The sequence below is a fragment of the Oxyura jamaicensis genome, chromosome 4 (assembly GCF_011077185.1).
Source record: "Oxyura jamaicensis isolate SHBP4307 breed ruddy duck chromosome 4, BPBGC_Ojam_1.0, whole genome shotgun sequence".
NCBI classification, from domain to species: domain Eukaryota; kingdom Metazoa; phylum Chordata; class Aves; order Anseriformes; family Anatidae; genus Oxyura; species Oxyura jamaicensis.
This window is the reverse complement of record NC_048896.1, coordinates 84,488,278-84,499,152: the sequence shown is the minus strand read 5'-3', so window position 1 is coordinate 84,499,152 and position 10,875 is coordinate 84,488,278. Positions and strand designations below refer to the sequence as shown.

At 42.2% G+C, this 10,875-nt stretch overlaps 1 protein-coding gene across 1 annotated transcript in view; it reads right to left on the bottom strand.

The window, feature by feature from the left end:
* Window positions 1-10,875, bottom strand: part of SORCS2 (sortilin related VPS10 domain containing receptor 2) — a 572,554-nt gene that overhangs the window by 557,051 nt on the left and 4,628 nt on the right. The gene's annotated exons all lie outside the window — the stretch shown is intronic.

The following is a 10,875-nucleotide window of genomic DNA, read 5'->3' as shown; positions in this document are numbered from 1 at the left end:
GAATCTTCCTTTGCATCCCTTGAAACAAAATATTTTTGTGAATTTTTAAAAAGGGTTAAAAATGGAAAACCTCCTGACTTCACATCCAGTGCAATCACTAAGCATTAGCACTTCCAAGGAGGAGGGCTGACTCTGTGGTACTATTTCCCATACTAATGATGTGCCAATGCAAGCTGTCATATTTGTCATTTGGACATTTTATTTCCAGCTTACCCTAAAGACTCAGCCATGCTCTGACCCCTAACCTGGGTTGGAAAGCCACAGTTAAAAGGAGTGGCCAGTTAGCAATCTGAGGGCTGAAACTCTTTGGTTTGTAGGTCTAGGCAAAACCTTAGAGGCACCTGGATTCTAGGACTGCCGTCAGGTCAACATACCCACCAAATTAAAGGCATTGCTGAAAGGGGAGGTTACACAGCAGGCGCTAATCAAGGACAGGTCACGCAATGCCACAGAGAGAAAGCTGCTGCTTCTGGTCACCAACCAGCTACCGGAGAACAGAAGTAGCCTCCAGCCATTCAGAAGTTAACCACTGCTGACATACATCACATTTAATCATGTCTTAACAGCTACTGCCATTCACTTAGCTCTCCTGCTACAAATGGTTGTTTCTGAACCCTAGATACATTTACTGCCATGCAGACAAATGAAACCTACAGTGATCTTTTTAGGTGGACTTATGACTTAAATGAGCTCTAGCGTAAGCAAATGTGGCTCCACTAGCACCACAATGCAAATAAGATGCTTTTCCTAACTGCTTTTCTGTGACTCGTTTCCATTATTTCCAGACAGTTAGATATCCTTTCAGTCTCTGACTAGTTTCATTCTTTCCCTTTGTGCAGTTTATTCACTTAAAATATCTGCCAATACTCCATCTTGCAATTGGGGTTTCACCAGGGTTTACCCATTTAGCCAGATTCACCTCGACTGCTAAAAGGGAAAACCAAAGCAGCTCTGAAGCAGCCCAGCTGTGCTCTCCTCAGCTGTGCCACCACCATCCTGCGAGCGTGCTCGTGTTGGCAGCTGAAGCTCTAACAGTAACCATGCAACTCCTTCCCAAATCCCTCGTCTCACGGGAGGCCAGGAGGGGATTCACCAGCACTTACATTTTCCTTAGGGAGCTCCCTGGGTACGGCAAGTCAGGATGGGACTCTGCTTGATAAAAGGCTTATCAGTTATAGATGCTGTGAACCACTTGTGATCTTATCTCCTCCTTGACCTCTGGAAGTCACATATTAGGTGTCTGTATATCCTGTGCTACAAAAAGACCTTGCTTCTTGGCAGCTGAGCTTTCAGCAGGGTCTGTGCAGCTTTCAGGAAATGTTATTTGATTGCTGATCCTTTTTGCAAGAACACTTTACCAAATTCCTATTTTATTCTGGACTAGTATCTTCAAAATATACAGTGCAGCAACCAGTGGTTTTCTTACAAAAAATCTGAGATCGTTAATGCCAGGTTTTACATTTGAAGAAGCAAAGACATTTGAATTATAAATGATGCGTCTATAACATCACTGAAATCAGCACAATAATGTACTACTTACTCCTGTAGCTATTTTGACGCTGCAATTTTGAGTGTTAAAAAAAAATCATGAACCTACAATAAGATAACAAAAGCAATGCAGAAAGAAGGCAAATGAAAACATTTAAATGCCTTCCTTAAAACAAACAAACAAGGAGATATTTGTAAATATCATAACTGCAAGTTTATGTTTGTGAACAGCAATCTAAGGAAACATTGCTGGGACACAGTCCATTAAAGACAAGGAGGTGAGAACATTGTCATTGACTTCAGCACGAGCAAGATGAGGCTTTGTAGATAATCATATAGCGGTCTACTGAGACAAGGCCAAACTTTGCAGGTAATCAAATACCTCCTACAAGCTGCTGTTCTGATAAGCACAAGATCACATCAACGTCTGTGTAATACATATGCTTTATGCTTCTCAGAATAAAATCTGCTTCTTTTATACACGTGTGCATACCTCAAGAGTGTTTGGGTAGGGAATATGGGCAATAATGGCGTAGAAGAGCTTTTGTTGGATGTATTTATTTCCCAAACATGTGCAGGTGTGAGAGGCAGGGAAGTTTGGCTCTTAATACCCAAACATTCCTCATTTGCACACCTGCACTTCTGGCTGAAGACCAGAATGCTGAGAGTCTGCAAGAGGCACCGCGGTGTGATTAATATTAATGTTTAACATTTACTAGCCCTGTGCACTGACTGAGCTAATCAAAACTGAATAATGCGTGCCACTATCCAAGTGGCTAAAAATATAGCCCATTACATCAAATTCGTATCCCTTTTGAAGTCAACAGTTAGTTCTCCAAATACCACATGTGCTGAGAAGCTTAGGCTTTGGTGACAGACCAAGTACAGCTGCAGTCCTGACCAGGACAGAAAAGGCATTTATCTGCCATGCAGTCTGAACATCCTTCCTTCTAAATCCTCAAGGAACCGTGCTGGAGGAGGTACTTAAAAAGAGTCTTCTTCTCAATCAAAATTTCAGCACAGCATCTGCTGTTTGATAGTGTCCAACGGCAGCCAGACCATCCACACACCCCAAATCTGTCACCCCCCAGGATTCCCTTGCGGTACACGTGACATCCTGATTTGCTCAGGATGCTGTCGTATGGCGGAATTGCTGTGCTAAGCTTTCTTTTTAGAGCACTTTTTATTAAGGAACCAGTGAGCACTCATCTACTTCTAGAAAAGCACTGGGAACAGCTCTTGCTGATTGTTCCATATGAGGACCGAAATTGCCTCTCCTCTATTTTATGATGTATTTCTTAAATAGATGTCAGTAAGCACTCCGTTGTCAGGACACTTCATACTCAACACTTTCAGTCTAGAGTTCACCAGCTACAAATGTTCACCCTTCCAAGTTGTATTCCCACTGATTTCTCTTTTTCAAGCCAGGATTTTCTTTCAGGCTTAATATGGAGTCGGACAGTTGTGAGTGGCTCCAAGATATCAGGTTATCAGCCAAAATAGTAGCTATCAGACTGATGTGCAAACACGGTTGTGTAACATAATAAATAAATAAACTAGACAGAAATATGGCACCTGCACCATTTTGCCACTGACCAAAGTTCTCTGTCCACAGAGGTGAGCAGCTCACTCCAGACCAGAACCCAAGAGCTCTGATATTAGGGATGACTGTGGGAACAGGGAAAGAAATCTTGAAATTCAAACTAATACGGCAGCAAGATCTCATTCTCATTAGCCGAGGATGTGGATGGAAATAAAAGGTTGAAAGTGCAGGAAGAAATACAAAAGGTGGGGTACCAGGACAAGTTCCCTAAGCTGAAGTGCCGGCATTTGGAAAGGAATGCCCCTGGTGACTGCAGGTCCCTGTGCAGGTTTTAAGGACCAGCAGAACAAGGCTTTGCCAAGAAAGGTTTAGGTACAGTTGATTCTGGTTTGCAGCCAAGAGGTTCACCAGATGACCGTTACCAGACTTATTTTGTACAGTCTTGTTTCATGTCAGAACATCGCAAATGGGAATTTAGCCCTCAGCTGCATAGCTTCCATGCACACAGAGCAAAACCCCATGTAAAACCTGTGGCTCAGCTCTTCCTTGGCCCCTTTCAACCAGATTTTCCTTTTTCTCCTTTGAAGTTACAAACTATTATGTATACATTAGTTTCCTGGTTAATTTGCACAGTTTTTTTCAAAGCTTTTCTATGGTTTAGGCTTATGTTATCACTTAGATTTCCAGTCACTCCGCTTGCCAGCTCCTTTACCCTCCATTACCTTGTCTGATAGAATTTAGATTGCTGTTGCCGTATCTACTTCAGCGAACCATTTAAAAGTCATTCTTAAGCACTCCTGTATTATTTCTATAGCAACTTCCATTTATTGTTCTCCCAAACCCTTATGTGCTGTACTTACAGGTCTAACACCTTATGTTAAGACGCTATAAAAAAGTACTGGAATAACAGCGTATCTCAGTTTGTTAGTAGTGGAATATCTTGTAGCTTTTTAAGCAAGTGATTCTTCTATCAATAATAACTTTTTATCACGTTATAGGTATGTACGACTTACTCTGCATAAAACCATGCACACAACACTCTGACAAGGTGCAGCTGTTACTAACCTTATGGTGTATTCAGTGGTTTTATTTAGTATTTTTATTACTATAGCTGCAATCAGAGTTGTTTTTTTTTGAAGTCTTCACTTAAACATGGGGCTGAGGCACAAGGAAAGTGTCTCAATTTTTAACACTCTCTCACCTTAGTGCTTAGCGGTGTCCACATCAAACTTTTGATTCTGCCTAACATACACACAAGGCCTATGCCTTCCGTACTGTGTTTCAGTACTACAGGTCTCAGGCTCCGACTCAGATCTATGCCTACTCTCAGTGCCATTGTGACCGCCTCCGGTTTTCACGGTTCACTGCTCTAGTCCATTTCCCTTGTCAGAGCTCCCCACTACCTTTCAGTTACCTTGTAAGCTCTTAGGAATGAGGATTACCTTTTCTGACACGTTTGTATGCTGCTTGACGAAATGAGCCCCAGACCTCCAATCACCCATCATTTAAACGCTTTACCGCTGGTTTCCAAAAAAAGAAGAGATGGGGGAAAACACAGAAGCAAAGTAATGCAGAAATGGAAGACCCTGACAGGGGAGCAGGGATTGAAGGAAGAACACAGCACTCTGGGAATGTGAAAGCAGTCAGAGGAAGGGGATAAACAAAGCAGAGAAGGAGAGCCGACTGGCATGTGACAGCTGGGAAGCACCTTTGCATACAGAACTCGGGGAGTGGTAGTTACAACAAGCAAGCAAACAGCAGTAGCTGCTTGTGAGGCAATGAAGGGAAAGCACTAAAAGAAGGACTGGTCAAAGAAGTTACCTGCTCCAGAGCCAGGCACCCACTGGAGAGAATTTGGCCCTTTGGGAGCACTGAAACTCTTAAAGATCGAGAAAGGGTGTATTAAAAGACATCAAAGGGGTAAGGTCTCGTCTTCCTGGATGAATTGCACGACTGATTAAAGCCATTGAAGCATGGCTTTTGACCTTGTAAATGGCATGACAAGGCACTCAGACATTCTCTAACATTTACAGAAAAGAAATTGAAAACAGATGCAAAGGCAGTTTTCATTATTGCACAGAACTGTGGTGTGCCCACACTTTAAATACTGCATGGAGTGGTGATCCTCCCCTCAGAAAGGATGCAACAGAACCAGAAGAAGGAATGGGCAACTATGATTGAAGTACGAGCGACGTCTGCATGAGAAAAGGCTAGTCAGACGCTTGGGCTTGGAAGAGGGATAACTGAAGAGTACAGTTCTTGGAAATAATTGATAGGGACAAAGTAGCTCATGAATTCAGCATGGAGCAGGTCTAAAACAGAAAATGAAACACTTCTTAACATAATTAAATTCCACATGAGATGCTGTAGAAGCCAGTAGTGTAAAGAGACACTAGAGAGAGGTAATGGCACATCAAGGCTTTTGAGCATCATGGTATAAATGAAACATCCAGGTCTGAAAGTCCCCAAGTTGCCATTTATAGAAAGGTTGGATAGCACCGGGGAAAGATTATTCTGCATTTGTCCTGTTTCTTTTACTTTCCCCTAAACATCTGTTACTGGAGATTGTGAGACAGTACTCTATTTATATCTGCTTGTTCTGTCTGTACCACCATTTAAACTTTTTAAATACAAAGAAGCTTAACATTAAAAGGAGAGAGTAGCAGCAAGCACACTTCTCTATCTCTATGAAGCTACACTCAGATATGGAGCAGTATTAACAAAATGACAGCACAGGCATGTGAAATTCAATTATTTACATGCCATTTTGCACTACTTCCAGATGGCATTATCAAACTAGCCAGACTGCTACCAGAACTGTGCTCTAGTCCCTGTCATTTCATGAAACAGAATTCACTTTTGCAAGACTTTAAGCAAGGCAGCCACAGAAACATAAGGGTCCCCAAAGTTCGGTGTAAAAGCACTGAGCTTAGCTTAAGGCTCCCCCTTACCGAATGTGTTATGGCAGTGATGGTGCAAGATTACCGAGTTGAAAGAATCCATCACCTAGTCGCAGAGGGATTTAGGGAAATGAAATGATTCAGTATCTCAGAAATTGCGAGGGTGGACTGGAGTATGTGTTCTGGACAAATAGGATTAAAGACATAATGGCATAAACAGGACTGCTGAACGGGAGTCTGTATCTGCTGGATAGATTACTGATTGTTACTGGATGTTTTCTGCAACAATTTGGGTTCAAATGAATCAACCCCAGTGCACAGTGATGGTAAACTTCTAGTGACGCTCACCAAGAAGGACCTGCAAACCATTAACCTTCTGAACTATCAGTTTGGGCCCCTTAGAGGGTGACAGCTCAGAGTTTTTGCTGTTTACCCATCTTCTCTATAGTGCATACTGCTCTAAAGCATCACATGGCCCCCACCTCCTCCTCTGCTTTATAATGAGGTGCAAAGTCTGCTCCAGACAGATCTGGGCAGTCTTGTCACCAACTGATAATATCAGAAATTATAGTCTCTGCCAAATAATGAATACCCACCTGAATAGACGATGTAGTTGTACTCATTAAAAATCAGATCAAAAACCTGAAAAAACATGTATAATTGATTACAAAGAAAGAAAGCACATTCTACTAAAATCAAGTGTACTTTCATTACAGTGGTGAATGTGCTGTTACTTATGGTCTGCATATGACTTAATTTAATTGATCCCCTTTATTGAAGCATTTATTATCTTAACTTACAACCTCAACACACAAAAAGAGTTGGAGGCTTTGATTTTACTCTGTATAATGACTAATAAATGTTCTGAAAAATATTGGCTTTGTTGCTTGAATTAAAACTTCTGTGTACGAATTTCAGAATTTTTCCCTTCCTTGATGCCTATGCCCTTAGTTTACCTGCTGAAAGACTGATTAGTAAGGTACGGAGTGCAGTGTATTCAAAGAATAATAAAGCAAACCACACCTTGTTTCAACAAGGAGAGAGAAAGACGATGAGAAATCAAGTGACATGAGTTCCAGTCCTAGTGATCTGGAACTTAGTAAGGTGTAGTGGGTTTACATTGCAAGGTTTTGGTAGCAGGGGGCCATAGGGGTGGCTTCTGTGAGAAGGATCTCGAAGCTGCCCCATGTTTGCTAAGGGCCCCACTGCTGACCTGAGCTGAGCCAGTAAGTGATGTTGTTTTGCGTCTCTGTGAGAGCAGATTTAAGACAGGGAAAAAAATGCTGCACCACACAGCAGCTGGGAGAGTGAGAGGAGTGAGGAACAGCCTTGCAGGCGCCAAGGTCAATGAAGAAGGAGGGAGAGAGGTGCTCCAGGCGCCAGAGCAGAAGTCCCCTGCGGCCTGTGGTGAGGACCATGGTGAAGCAGGATGTCCCCCTGCAGCCCATGGAGTACCACGGTGGAGCAGGGTTCCACGCTGCAGCCTGTGGAGGAGACCACGGTGGAGCAGGTGGACCTGCACCGACGGAGACTGTGGCCTGTGGAAGACCCCTGCCGGAGCAGATTCTGGGCCAGACCTGTAGGCTGTGGAGAGGAGACCATGCAGGAGCAGGTGACCTGGCAGGAGCTGCTGCCCGTGGGGGACCCAGGTTGGAGCAGTTTGCTCCTGATGGATGGACCCCGTGGTACGGACCCATATCTGGAGCAGTTCTTGAAGAGCTGCTGCCTGTGGGAGGCCCACGCCAGATCAGTTCAGCAAGGACTGCATCCCGTGGGAGGGACCCCACAGCACAGGGGACAACAGTGACCGAGGAGTGGCAGAGAAGCGCTATAGGCCGACCATAACCCCCGTTCCCCCATTCCCCTGCACCACTCAGAGGGAGGAGGTGGAAGAGATGGAGGGGGAAGATGCTTTTAGTTTCCTTCCTTTGTTTCTCGCTTCTCTAGCTCGTTAGTAATAGGCAATAAATCTTACTATCTCCCTATGCTGAGTCTGTTGCCCATCACAATAATTACTGTGCGATCTCCTCGTCCTTATCTCAACCCTTGAGCCCCTTTCATCGTACTTTCTCCCCATTCCTCTTTGAAGAGGGGGAGTGAGAGAGTGCTTGTGGTGGAGCTCGGCTGCCCACCCGAGTAAAACCACCACATAAGGTCATTCAACATAAATAGAAAGAACACTCCAAAACCCACAAAGGATAGCGTTCCAATTACAGCCAGACAAATCATAAAGTTGTAAAGATTAGGAAGACGGGATCGATATGGTTCCATCTCCTGGAAGAAGTCTGCATTAAATATTTACATTCTGAAAGCATCATAATGTACCTGTTTTCTGAAAAACGGATCCTTTACAATTTCAACAATTAGCTCTTGTGCCATATATAGAAGCTGCATTCAAAAAACTATCCGATTTAGAAAGAGGAAATTAAACAAAAAGGGACAGAGAAGCCACTTAACCCCAGGCAGTGCCTTACAATGGTAAATGGCCATTTAGGGAGCCCCCCGTTTAAAATCAAGCACTTCCACAATTACTAGAATTAAGTAAACCTCCTACTTAATAAGGATTGACATTGATGCAAATGTTAAAGGTTATGCCCCTTCACTAACCAACCCGTTCTCACAAAACTCACAGGAATGTAATACTTTTGATACCTCTACTCCCTTTCAAATTCAGGTGATTTAAACATGCCTATTGTACAAAACCAGGCTTAGCTCTGTCATTTCCCTATGAAAGCGATTTGTTATTATTTATTGTCACAAAATGACAAATTTCTTAACGTTGCTCTGAGGGCAAAGGAAGCTTAAACTCCAAGTGGTACACGCACCTGCGAAAACACATCACCCTCTAGATAAATACAATAGACATAGCTGCAGAAAGAGTGGGAGAAAAGGATGAGAAAAGGATGTTCCTAATAGCTCAGCACTTGCCCCTAAAGGAAGGAGCTTGTTTTCATTAAGAGACTGGTTGCAGAGGAAGGTCAGGACACGGCTTCACAATGGCAAATCCATCCCTGTGGGTATGGGGAAAGCCTGAGGCCACTCGGTCTAGCACATGCCAGTGCTCAGAAGGTATGGAAGGAGTCATCCAGCACCATCACTTCTTCCATATTGGTTGTATCTGGAACTGACTTTAGGTCTGTAGCATTCTCTCGTCCATTCAAATCATGGAATAAAGGCAAATAGTTTTCAGCAATTTTAAAATCAGAAGGCTAATTCTTCTCTAAAGGATACCTACTAAAATCAAAAGCAGTGTCATTGGAGGTACACCAGGTCTGTGTGGGCAAGAAAGTGGAAATACAGCTCTATAATACCTTGAGAGCAAACAGATAATCTTTGCCTCACATCCCATGATAAAGAAAAGAGAAAAGCAATTAATAACTCATATCCCACAGGAAAACAGAAAATGCATTTAAAATGGAAAAATCCAAAGGCTCTTCTATAAGCTTGAGATGAACATTAATTTTAAAATAGCAGTTGCTTAATTTAAGGAATAGGAGATTTTATATTTTACAGTCACAGCAAAAGACTTCATAAACATAAATAAAAACAAATTTCTCATGAGATTTTATTTTCTTTGTATAAAATACTGATAAATCCTGAGTTCCATGCAGAATGTTTATAAGCAGAAGCAAGTAGTTTGAAAAGATGAAAGCTGCTCGAGTGCTGCAAGATGTTGGCCTTACGCAGCAGATCGCTGAGCGATGAGAATGCTGTGATCAGTTTGACGGTATGCAGACATACCGAGCAGGAACAAGACGGAATTAGAATTTTTAAATATATCACTAGAAACTGTGGCTATGGCATTTACAGCACAGTGAGCCAGTCTGAAGATGAACTCGTAAAAGTCAAGACAAACAAAACTGTAATAGCTGGTTGATATCACACAAGCTACATAAACCATGCAAGGAATCGGAGGAACATTGAAAGAGTGCTGCATTTTGCTTACCCGGTATGCTAAATCAGGTTTTCAGCATCAAGAAAAACTACCAGTCTAGGCACCTATGCTTTGCATAATTAGGATGGACGGAGTATGTGAAGTTAAAAATAAAAGAACAAGTCTCAGTCTGTGTGACGACTGCCAACATAACCAGGTCACTCTGTGGATTCAAACCAGGAGAAGACCATGACAAGGGAATGAAACCAATCACCTCTGGAGGTCTGCTTCAGTGCAAGTTTTTTACACTTTCAGAATCAGTCAGCCACAGAGAATTAAATTCTTACCAGGTCAGAGCAGTAGCAAATGGATTATCCCTTTTTTTATCATTACCTGTGCCATGATACCTAGAAGGATAGAACTAACGTTTAATTAAATGGTAGCTTTCTATTCTCAGACATGCAAAAATGTGCCCTGATACATGTATGTGTATATTCTACACATATAATGGATATTTGTTTTGAGTAATTAAATGCTTCTGCATTTCTTCCCTGGCAACTTCAGCCTTCAGTCACATTTTATACCTGTCTTATGCAGCATTAAACACAGAAAATTAAAGACAGTCTTCTTCAGGTGCTCCAAAAGAGGCAGATATTGTAAATAATGGCAATCAGGGACAGAGTCCTGAACAACTCCAGGACCGAGACAGAGTAATGTCTACCTAATATCAACTGTCTAGCATGAGTCTTGCATGGACTGTAAGGATGAATGCTGAACTTGTAAGTAATACTGGACAATCTAGTAAGAGATGTCATGAGAGGATGTCTCATGCCTTTCTTTTATAAACACAGAAAATATTCCATAAACACACAGATTTTTCACTGTTTTGCACTTGAAATTTCTGGAGGAATAAATTCTTTTTCCATCAGACATAGTGCCGTCGAGACAAAATTTGTGCAATTAGTAAGAGTTCAGTTATATTCTAGGCAAAGACTTTGTTTTGGCCTCTAAAATATATGCAGAAGTACTAAACCTATCAATCTACCTCATGTCTACTATCAATACAATTT